Source organism: Teleopsis dalmanni, chromosome 2, assembly GCF_002237135.1.
Source record: "Teleopsis dalmanni isolate 2A chromosome 2, ASM223713v2, whole genome shotgun sequence".
Taxonomy (NCBI): domain Eukaryota; kingdom Metazoa; phylum Arthropoda; class Insecta; order Diptera; family Diopsidae; genus Teleopsis; species Teleopsis dalmanni.
In genome coordinates, this window is record NC_051847.1 from 193,393,601 (window position 1) to 193,406,048 (window position 12,448).

A 12,448-nucleotide genomic window follows, 5' to 3' on the forward strand; every position below is an offset into this window, starting at 1 on the left:
TTAAAATGATATTAAATTAGAGCTTGTTAATTTTACTAAATGATTCGGGCTCAAACGCATCACACCATTTTATGGACTAGTCTCTTCGAATCGTTTCAGAAATTTTCAACGGCTTTTACAAATATAGAAAAAAATTTACTTAGTTTAAATTATTTAAGTAATTAAATTATCTTAGAAGTTTTTAATGCTACTAAAAGATCCGTACTCAAACACATGACACCATTTTATGTGCAAGTCTTTTCAGATCGTTTTAGAAATTTAAATGGCTTTTAAAAAAGCAAATAAAAATTTGAAACTGTTTTAATAGTCCATATAGAACAATTATGGTCATTTTAAACACCAATGCAATGCACTTACTTCGCTAATTAATTTGTAGAAAAGGTCCGTCTTATGACTGCTCAAGTGATTATAACAACGCCTTTTCAAGATCACCGTCATTTTATGTTCTAATCATTTATTGATTTTTTTATGGAGTATTAGAATACTATTGACTTCTTTGATTATAAACAAGACTTAAATATACAATTCATTTAACTATTACTCTTAATATTTCAATGTCTTTATATCTACTTGGTATAGCTTCTATGTTTAATCGCTAATTAATGCATTGTTTTCAAGTACATGAGTACATTCTTCGACGATGTATGACTGGCTTTAATCGCACTTAAATTCACCCATTTAAGTCTTTGTTGCAATTTTCCGATTGAGACATTCTCATACCAATAATAAAATTTTATAATTTATAGAAAAAATTAAAAATATATTAAAAATTTATTTAAACCATCGTTTCTTTTGAAATATCTAAAACAGCTGTATTGACGGCCTAAAAATTACTTTCAATTCATTAACGCCAATTTGAACAATGCATTTATTATATATAAAATTTTACAAAATATGAATGTGTTAATAATTTTATTTCATTTTTTTTGCATTAATTAAAACTATTGCATGATTTCATTTTTTTTTTGCTTTTTTGCCTTTTTGTTTTAATTATAATAAGTCAATGTATAAGAAATAAATTAAATTCCAATTATTTCTATATTAATATATATAATTAATTGCCTACATATATGCACATATAAGTAATAAAGTATTCGAAGTACATATATATTTGTGCTTATACTTATCTATGGGTATATCTATAAAAGATTTTAGTTTTTTTCAAGAACTACAATGACTTGTAAGAATTAAAAGTTATGCAAAATAAATTCAATTTTGCATAAAATAAATTTAATAGAGAGAAACGAACCTATAACTTGTATTGTAAAGTAGAAGGAGTCAATTTATTTTAAATAAAACACTTTCAAATTGTGGCAAAAAATCAATTTACATATAATATCTGAGTAGCAATACAACAACAAAAAAATCTCAGCGCCTCGGTCATATACACTAAATATAGTAGCGCTTCTAATTACACTAAATTATCAATGCAAGAAAGGCGAACTAAAAATGTTAACGCCCCGATACAATGGAAAAAAGAAAATGTCTTAGGAGACCAGTTCGTAAACTTGATTTATAATTAAACCAGAAGTAAGAGCAATGGGTCAAATAAATTTATAGATTAAAAATGAAGTGAAGTGCATATAATGCAGTGTACATATTAGAAAAGAGCGATTAATATTTTTATAGTTAAATGAAGTAGAGTATGTATAATGAAGTTTAACATGACTTTATGTACATGCTAGGTTAAGCATATATATACATATATAAGTTATTTCAGTATGATAAAGTTTATGGGAATGTCTCAGATATAAAGTTGGGTTAAATGTATATATTATTGTTTATATAAATTGTAACATAAACTTTAGTTTATGGGAATGTCTTAAAAATATAGTCTGACAAAACAACAAAACAATATAAAATTATAAACTTAACATTGGAATTTTTAAATTCAGCAAAAACAAAACAAACTAAAATCCGTGTTAATATATATTAAGTAACTTATATACAAACAACACCAACAACACACACACAAAACTATGTCTACATTTTGTTAGTAAACATCACCCTCATCATGGCCCCTCAAAACTAACACGCACTTGTATGTCTAACAGCTGTGACAGCTGACAGTAATGACATGAAAAAAAACCAAAATTGATGAGAATTAAAAGACAACAAAGCGGAAAAATTGTAACAAACAGTCTACAAAAATGTAACAGAACTACCAGAAGAAATAAAATAAAAAAACGAAAAGAAGTTGTAAACAGAAAACCAAATTCAAGCCAACATGGGCCAAATGAACTGAACATGGCCCGGTAACGCTAGCCTAAACACGGCTAATAGAGCAGCAATAACCAAAGACAAATTTGTCAATGCACTCGCGTGTGACAATGAGAGTGAACGATTTTTTCTTTTAAAAAGTGTGACTTGTGTTTTTTACAAGTTTGAAGCCAGCTTGGTAATGCGGTAGCTTAGGGTCGGTGCGGCTAGGGCGTTCGACGACTAGTCGCTTTGTTAGCTTGGCTTTAATGCTTGTCCTCTAACTGTTAGTGATAGTTGTATATTTTTTTATATATATTTTATTTAACATTTTATAGTTTAATGCACTCTTTAGTATTTCTTTAGCCTTTTATTTTATTTTTGAATTTTTGTTTTTCTTTTTTTAATTCGTCAAAAATGGCATTAACTTGGTCTTAATCATTCACCTCACATATTTGTTGAGATACTTTTTATATTATTGGATTTATGATTTTAAACTGGTTTAATGATTGTTTAATTATTATGTGTAATTCAAAACAGAAAACAATTAAGTTGCATTACAATTGTTTGGAATGCAATTGGCTTTTCAATATAACTTTTTTATACTTAGTTTCATATTTTTTAATTATTCCTTTTTTTTATTATATATATTAATATTTCTTCTTTTTTTATCGAATTTTTTTAGTCTTCATTGCTTAAACTATTGTTGTCATTAACTTGGAACTTTAATTGTTGGAGCCACGTTCGCATGCAGTTCTCCATCTATTAATATAACTATTTCATGTATGCGCATACTATACTATTTATTGTATCTTGTATCTTGTATCTATAAATGTAGACATTTACTTATTAAATATACTATCTATATATGTAGATATAAACACGATATGCTATGTACTATATATATGTTTTTTTATATATTATATGCAATTTTAAATGTATTTTCTGTATTATTGTGTGCAATTTTCTGCCGAAGTACTGACGTTACTTTAAAGTAATTTTGATTTCCAATAACATTTGAAACAAGTTTATGGCTTAAACGTTGCATGTTGCAACTGCAATTTCTTACCAAACTATAAAAAAAATTAATAATAAATAAACGAAAATCTATGTATTTTTTTTTGTTAATATTTTTTAACAGTTTTAAGAAAACTAATATAAAGTCTGACTGCATTTAGTTAAAAGTTATTTAAAATAATGCAGTACTTATTCGATAACGTATTATATTTATAATTTACTTATGCGCAAAAGTATTAAAAATTTAAATAATTAAAATTAGTTATATATATATGTTTACATAAAATTTATAAATATTTAAAGATCAAATACATTTACCCGGGAAATATATTCAACAGAGGGCACGGAAGGATTTATCAGGTTGCAATGTGTTATTGTGGCAGTCGTGCTAATTGATCAATCTATTGCTTACATGCAACTTTAACTATTTTTAGGCTTGGTCCAATTTCAAGGCCTGAATAAATCACAAGAATTACTTAATATTAGCACTTTATAGCCGTACGTACCTTTTATTCAAAACGAAAATGGAATAAAGTTCATAAGCATATTGTAAGAGCAGCACTCAAACGTTTAATTCCAAAGAAAGTCAGTCTGCTTCTAGCCAAAGCTAGGCAGCTACAGAAAAGGTATTTGAGATTTTCTTTTTTCTTTTCCTTATAACTTCTACAGTATTGATAGTACTCATTAGAGTATTGAGAGTACTTGTTAAGGCACTAAACGTATCTGTTAAAATATTGAGATTACTTGTTAAAGTACTGAGAGTAGTTGTTAAGGTACTGAGAATAGTTGTTAAAGTACTGAGAGTACTCATTAGAGTACTGAGAGTACTCATTAGAGTACTGAGAGTACTCATTAGAGTACTGAGAGTACTCATTAGAGTACTGAGAGTACTCATTAGAGTACTGAGAGTACTCATTAGAGTACTGAAGACCATAGAAGTACTGAGAGACCCTGAGAGTACTGAGAGTCTCAATAGATACGAGATACTCATAGAGTACTGAGAGTACTCATTAGAGTACTGAGAGTACTCATTAGAGTACTGAGAGTACTCATTAGAGTACTGAGAGTACACATTAGAGTACTCAGAGTACTCATTATAGTACTGAGAGTAAATATTAGAGTACTGAGAGTACTCATTAGAGTACTGAGAGTACTTATTAGAGTATTGAGAGTACTCATTAGAGTACTAAGAGAAATCATTAGGCTGAGTACTGAGAGTACTCATTAGAGTACTGAGTGTACTCATTAGAGTACTGAGTGTACTCATTAGAGTACTGAGTGTACTCATTAGAGTACTGAGAGTACTCATTAGAGTACTGAGAGTACTCATTAGAGTACTGAGAGTACTCATTAGAGTACTGAGAGTACTCATTAGAGTACTGAAAGTACTCATTAGAGTACTAAGAGAAGTCATTAGAGTACGAGGAGAAGTTGAGTACTCATTAGAGTACTGAGGGTACGCATTAGAGGTAGCTTTAATTACAGTAAGTGTGTAGTATTTGAACAAAATGGTTAGTTACTAAATAAAACCAAGTAAAAAATAAATTGTTGAGATGTCTTATAATTAAAAATTATGTGAAAGTCTGATATTTAAAAAGTACATTATCGCTATATACAATATATACTACCCACAATATTCAAAAATATTCTAACCAGCAACTGTTGTTGGCAAAATAACAAGTAATATCTAATTCATATCAAACATAATTTAGTACAATATATAATGTAATAAAATATACTGACCTTTTATATAGCCGATAAAATAGTTACTACCATGTCTAAAAGAATGCATTGAACTTTTCTAATAACAAAAACAAGGAACTGGGCTTTTTGCATTGAATACATTGGATGCCATAAATCCTAGAGTTGCTATCGGAAAATGTAATTCGTGTTTGTTAAACAAAATTAAAGGGACTCTAGTGGTGAAGATATAAATTATACCTGACAAAAATGTTGTAAAAGATACATTTATAACAAATTACTTAGTCGAAGACAGCAACTTTTTAACAGATGATTATACTTTCATATATATTTATAGTTGTTGTATAAACTTCCTGAAGACGAATGTTAAAGATGTTCAAAATATTGAACTTTTTAACTAAAATTCTTAAGTTGAAGATTTTTAATAAAAGTAAAATTTAGTTTATATCTTGGGATATAAATAGAAATAGAATTTTTATCATTAACCCAATGTCTCTTTAGTTTTTGCTAAGTTTTTCAGGGGTGTCTGGAATGTTTATTGTATTCAATATTTAAAATTGAAACCATGAAACTTTTTATAAAATTACAACAATAGCGAAACCCAATATATTTACATATAATCATATTTATATTACTTTTAATTTAATAAAATTAACCTAATTGCCCAGAAGAAAACATTAAAATTAAATAGACAATTTGCTAATAGGCTGGAATATTTAAGAAATCTGCACATATGGTGTTGGAGAGCGAAAGCTTAAGATTATGATCTAATGTTGGTGAACGAAAATAGAAGATTCTTATGTTAATCATAGTGATAATGATATGTTATAGTCACAATTTCTATTAAATATCTTTTAAGTTATGATTTCAATTCAGCTTCAATGGACTTTGTTTAAATTGAACCTTGGCAGTCTAATGCTTTAGGCATATATATGAATTTTTATTTTATTTAATATTATAAACTTTAAAGAAATTGTGTTAAAATCATAGTTACTGTTTGAAACTAATAAGAAGTATCTTGTTAGGAAGAATTCTTACATATATTGTGCGGTTATGTGCCGCGACTACAGCTAGTTAAGATAATAGTACAATAAATAGATTTTTTTTGCTGTTTACTTGTTGTTTTTTTTTAAATTAATATATGTATTATAACTAAACAACAACAAAAAGAACAAGAAGATAATAACAGCGCCAATTGTTGTTACTAACTTGGTTAAAATGCCACTAACTATTATAAATTTTCTGATAGTTTTAGTGTTGCTATCGCTGTCGGTGTTGGTTTATTGGTACAAGTATTACTAGTGCTGGTGCTGGTACTGGTGATGGTGATGTTGGTAGCATTTTTTTTTTTGTTTTTGAACAGTTGCTGTTGGTGCTATTTGTGCTGCTGGTGTTATTGGTATTGTTGTTGATAGTTGCAGCATAAAAAATTCATTGCAACACGTGATTGGTTTTTGATTTCCATTTAACTTGAGATTTAGAAAGATAGATAGGTATTGAAGACTACAACTACTGCTATTTGTAATCATAACAATAACCGCATAATATCAACTAACATGACGACTAGCACCAGCACCAGCACCAGTACTACCATCACTAGCACTAGCACCACCACCATGAACACCTCCATAGCCAGCCTAGCCAAGTACAGAAAAACAATGAAAGAAACACTGATTTTAATAACCACATTTTTTTGTTGTAACTTTTTTTTCATTATTATTATTGTTTAGATTGTCGTTATTGTTGTTGTTTTTAGTTTCTTCAAATTTTATGAGTACACAATTTGACCAAGTTTCTTCATGATATGAAAAATTAAGCTAACTACATAATATAAACAATAAAAAAAAAATAAAAGAAACGATATATTTTTTTTTTTGGAAAAAATTTTTTTTTGGGTATTGTACTTATATTTCTTTAGGTGTTATTTCATTTATTTAGCCTGTCAATCATCTATTTCCTTTGGAATTTTAAATATCAATTGATTACATATTTTTTTTCCAACATATTTATTAATAATTTTTTTTTTCTCATTATTATTTTGGATATTTCGGATTATAACTTCTTTTAAAAGCCAAGTCAATGCAATATACACAGATACAAAAAAAAAATGCACAGATATGTCGGTACAACGCTGCTATATATTGTATTAGTAATGTTACATATACATATAGAAACACTTTCATTCACATCCATGACCTTGACGTACATATAAATAAAAATGATTTTTTCTTGATTTTATACATATTATTGTACATGAGTGTATCTTTACTTCTAGCAATATTGCTAGTTATTATAGCCCCGTTTGCCGTCTTTGGGCCAAGTTAAAAGATATTAAATATACACAAAGATATGTGCTCGAATACTCAGTCATACAGTCAGTCAGTCAGTCAGTTAGGTCAGCCTGTTCGTTTGTAGGTTTCTGAGCGTGCGGCGGTGTCTATTTGGTTGGGTATTCGTTGTAGATTTGGATTTGAATTTTAGTACCGCTGAGTCTGAATATCCAGACTTTTTGTATATTTTTTTTTTTGTTTTAAAGTTTATTTTGCATGAGTTTGGCGCATGTGCAACAGCTCACATTTCAAATTGATCACTTGGTCAATTTGCATGCGCGCTTTTCAGCAATTGTATCACAAAAACTGACTGTCCGTCTACAAGATTTTGCCACAAAAAGCGTTACTTACTTGTTAACCAATTTTTTAGATACATTTTTTTTCTTTTGAGATTTTTTTTTTACCTCTCAAATGTCTGTCGGTTTGTCTTAAATTATTTTAAGTAATTGTGTTTTTTTTTCTATACATAATATTTACTTCTTTCTCAACTTACCAATTCACCCACATCGATTGCTTTAATCCGTGGTTTTGTATAGATTTCGCCCGTATACTTCAGTAAACATAGTTTAGAAGCAAAAAACCGTTCATTCGTTTTGTATTGTTAACGTTTTTATTACTATTTATAAGTCGTTATTTTTAAGCCGCGCTCAAGTTGTTCTTTAACTGATTACACTATTTTTGTGGTAATTTTAGGAGGCATTCGAGTAAACTTAAAAACTTAAAACCATAAAAGAAGCAATGGAAACGCGTAGTATTTGTTTTTGTTAATTCGTTATTTTTTTTATTTTTTTTTTAATTTTTATTAGTTACGATTTTCGCGTAGTAGTTACGAATATTAACTGTTCTCTTGTTAACTGTTTTTAGCGTAAATTTTTTGGCTTAAGTAGACAACTGCACGCGCGTATATTTTTTCGGTATTTTCTTTTTTTTTTTGTTTTTTTTTTTTTGAGATACAAAATTTATTTTTTTGTGCTAAGATAGATTTTTTGCATACTTGTTAATGCTGCAATTTGCAGTACGAAATTTCAAAGACAAGTCTAAGTCAAATGAGAGCAGTAAGTTAAGTAAGTGAAACTTTGTTCTTTGTAGAATTTTATAAAAAAAAAAATTTTTTTTCCTTAATTTTACAATGCCACACACTCTGAAAACATTTATTTAACTGACTTCAACGGAAAAATTGATTTTATCTAATTGCAATTGTAAAATTTATGTATTTTTGTCCTTAAATATGTTTTCAGCTGTGTTTATTTGTTTCTATTTAGGCCAAGTTTATGCAATTCAAGTTAAAATAAAAAAAAATATTCTATTAGAAACAAATTTATTTTCATTATTATTTCATATATAATTAAATAATTTAATATTTAATTTTTTATTATAAATAATTTTTCAAATTAAATAATTTTTTAACACTTTTTCTCATTGCACAATCTTAAAGTCAAGCTCAACTTAAGCTCAAATTGTCAATCTCAGCATTTTTCCCCCAACTGTTTCTTATATTCTTTTTCCGTTCTAGTTAAATTTTTACGTCCGAATCGGTACAGCGTCCACATTTAACTGATTTACCCAAACGATCTGAAACTGATAGTGAATGAAGTCTGTGTAAACGTCAAGCAAACAATTTTAGCATAAGCACTTTAGTATTTTTTGTTTTTGTTTTTTGTTTTTTGTTTTTTGTTTTCATGTCTTGTGCTCTTTTTGATTTTTGCAGAACACAACACCGCCACAAAGCAAAATAAAACAAAAACAACATAAAACACAACCTTACCTTACCTTACCTTACCTTACCATACCATACCATACCATATCTTACCTTACTTACTCTACCTTAGCTTACAATATCACACAATAATTTCAACAACAACAACAACAATAACAATGACTATAGCAACAAACACAGCAAGAACAGCAACAACAACAACAATAGCAATAATAAAAATAATAACAATATAACAAGTAAAACAACCACCATAATATTGGCAAGTAAACTTGGCTTAGCATTAGCAGCAATAGCAACAACAGCAGCAGCAGCAGCAGCAGAAATGGTAAGAGCAAAAGCTACTCCACTAGCGAGCACCAAAGCCAGCATCAAGCTGCATTTGCTATTAAAAGTCAAAAGTAAAGCAAAAAATACACAAAAACAAAAACAAAAAACAAAACAAGAAGAAAAAAAAAATAATTTAAAACAAGCTGTAATCAAAGCAAAACAAACAAAAACAAAAACAAAACAAATAACAAACGAAAAATTTCGAGAGGAAATAGCTCACATTTGCCCTGCTTATGCTCAGCAGCTCTAAGCTGCTTGCTCGTCTCTTACATAGGCTCACGCTTCTTAGCTGGTCTTAGCTGGTCTTAGCTTAGCCGTGCTTAACAGCAAAACTAACTGTTGTTCGTATTCACTTGTTGTTCGCGCCACTAAACGATAAGCACCAAAAATTCAAATTCACTCTCACTCTTATTTGCACCAATTAGCGCTATTAATACACTTGATTCACTACGCTTAATGGTGCGTCTAATAGATTCGATACAATGCATAAATCAGTGTCAGTGTTGATGTTGATGTTTGAAGAAACCAGCAATTTATAATGTATGAGTAATATTTTATATAACTGTCGTTAAATGCGTTAGTTTTAATTAAGACTATTGATAGTGCAGAAGTTAAATGAATAATAAAATAATAATATTCTTAATTTAAGTAACAGAAATTAAGTGTATGTTAACTTAAATTAAGATAAGTTAAGTTAGCTATAGCTATGGTTTATATAATAGCTATAATTAATAGCACAGCCAACGCAATGGCTGTTTATAAACAACCAATAAAAATTGACAAAACTCTAAAATTTATTAACACAAATTAATACTCGATTCATACGATAGTTTTGTTTATAATTTTAGCTGTTAAAAATTTTTATTTGCATTGAAAGCAACAACAATTGACAGTTAAAATAATAAACATAGGTATCTCTCATGTGAATCCTGTATGAGATAATGTAATAGCTGTGGTTTATGTGTCAGTTATAATTAATAGCACAGCAAGTGCAATGGTTGTTTATGAATACCAATAAAATCAATAAAAATTGATAAAATTTCAATACTGCATTCAAATGAGAGTTTTGATTGTAATTTTAGCTATCAAAAATTTCAAACTGACATCTGAAATTAAAAAGCAAAAATATCGCTTCACACGATGTATTATTCAAATATGATTGTTAGTATTATCATATTGTTCACAGTTTTTAACTATTTTCACAAAATATTTATTTTGCACTTATGATACATACACATGATAAATAACAATTTTTATTTCATTTTGTATGAAAATTTCTTTCAGTCTGCAAAACTATTCAAAAAAGCATAAATTCTTACTATACAATACTGTACTAACATATGGTTAAATGTCCAAGTTAAAGAATTTACGATTCAATTCTATTTTGAACTTACCATGGTTTTGCTAACGAAATCAAGAATAATTTTAGCTGTCATATTAATAATTTGGGTTGTCAATTGTTGTTGCTTTCAATACAAAATTAAATTTTTTTTGATAACTAAAATTACAAACAAAGCTCTCATGTCAATCCATTATATGTAAAACCTGAGCTTTTGTACACGAGTCCACTGTTCAAAGTTAAAAAGATTTATTTACTGATATTTGCAGTTCAGAGCTTATAAACGGCAATTAAACTAACCGATTTTTCCAAAGACTACTAATAACCGATATTTGACGATATCCGAAACAGCAATATCAACTCAAGAATTAACTCAAAAAAATATTTTTTTGTATTTGAACATTTTCACAATCTCTTATCTATTCGATATAGATTTCTTGTCATGCAATTTAAAATTCTTAATTAAATAGCAAAGTTTAATTAAATCAGTGCTTCCAAAACAAATAGGTTGTTAAAGAAGTGTTTTTTTTGAGCACATGTTTTGGGAATTTACATGAAAGAGCAACAATTATTCATTTTCTCTGTGACTGTTTTGGCTTGCACAAGAAATAAGTTGTTAGAGATGTGTCAAATTGCTCATCGGCAAAAACGAATGATCTGGGATGTACTTTGTTTTTTTTTATCTCTTAAAGTTTCTGCATAAAATTTCTAGTTATGGACAGTGGAAAATATATGGTAATCTGCCGCTGTAACCAACCAACCACTAAAATAAATTTGACTAATTACTATATATTTAGCGAGTTAATTATGAAAATAAGTAACTGTAAAAAATGTATAGAATATTTTTGAAACAAAACTAATCATTTATATGCGTAGTGTACTTATAATGTCATAAAGACCAACCAAATACCTATTAACATATAATTCTACATAAAATATTTGAAGTTTAATAGGTTTCTGTCGTGCTTGCTATTGTTGTGATAAAAGCAGTAATTTTGCAAGTTTCTCTTAAAAGTAAAATAAAACCAGTTTTCTCTTTACATTCATATTTGATATTATCTAATCTCTTAGAAATTCTAGATACTCTTCACTAATTCACTTGTTTAATTTTTCATAATTTTTTAAATTATTTTTTCGGCATTTTCCACACATTGAGATAACTCTTGTAAAATGCTTGCGTTGCTATTAAGCCATATAAATCCTATTAGATGAAGATAGTTTTTATGAAGATGCATCTGCTATATTTAAATATCAACAATATTTTAAATATTTTTTTATAATTTTTTTTTAAATTAATACAAAATTGCGTGTTGCAGTTGTATTAATTATTTTTACTTTCTTTTTTTACTTCTTCAACTATTTTATTCTTTTCAATATCTTAAAGTGTGTGACTGCAAGGTGCGACTACTCAAAACATTTATAAAGCAAAACCTTTTTATAAATATTGCGTGTGCCGCGACTGTAAATATTCGATCGCTTGAGAAGTTTGTGTCTTAAGTCTTTTGTTTTAGTCTTCATTACTGCGGTATTGGTTTAATTTCCGACTTAAGTATTGGAAATAATATATTATTTGAATAGAAAAATATTCATTGCAATTTTATTATATATTTTATTAACTATATTAATTATTTAATTGGTTATTGGTTCATTATTGACAATAAACGGCACATAAGGAAGAAGTTTAACATGAAAATCGTTTCAACTGTGGAATTCGATTTATTTACTTCATAATTTTTTTTTTTGTTTTTTTTGTAATAATCTTTTGCAATTCTAAAAGTCATAACACTTAATTTTTATGTATTTATGAACACATAAATT

The 12,448-nt window shown here is 27.9% G+C and overlaps 1 protein-coding gene across 1 annotated transcript in view; it reads right to left on the reverse strand.

Moving 5' to 3' along the window:
• Positions 1-7,987, reverse strand: part of LOC119685393 (nuclear pore complex protein DDB_G0274915-like) — a 43,858-nt gene extending 35,871 nt beyond the window's left edge. Inside the window, exon 1 of the mRNA XM_038099657.1 lies at positions 7,741-7,987. The gene's annotated coding sequence lies outside the window, so the exon portion shown is untranslated. The remainder of the gene's footprint in view (positions 1-7,740) is intronic.
• Positions 7,988-12,448: the final 4,461 nt, after the last annotated feature.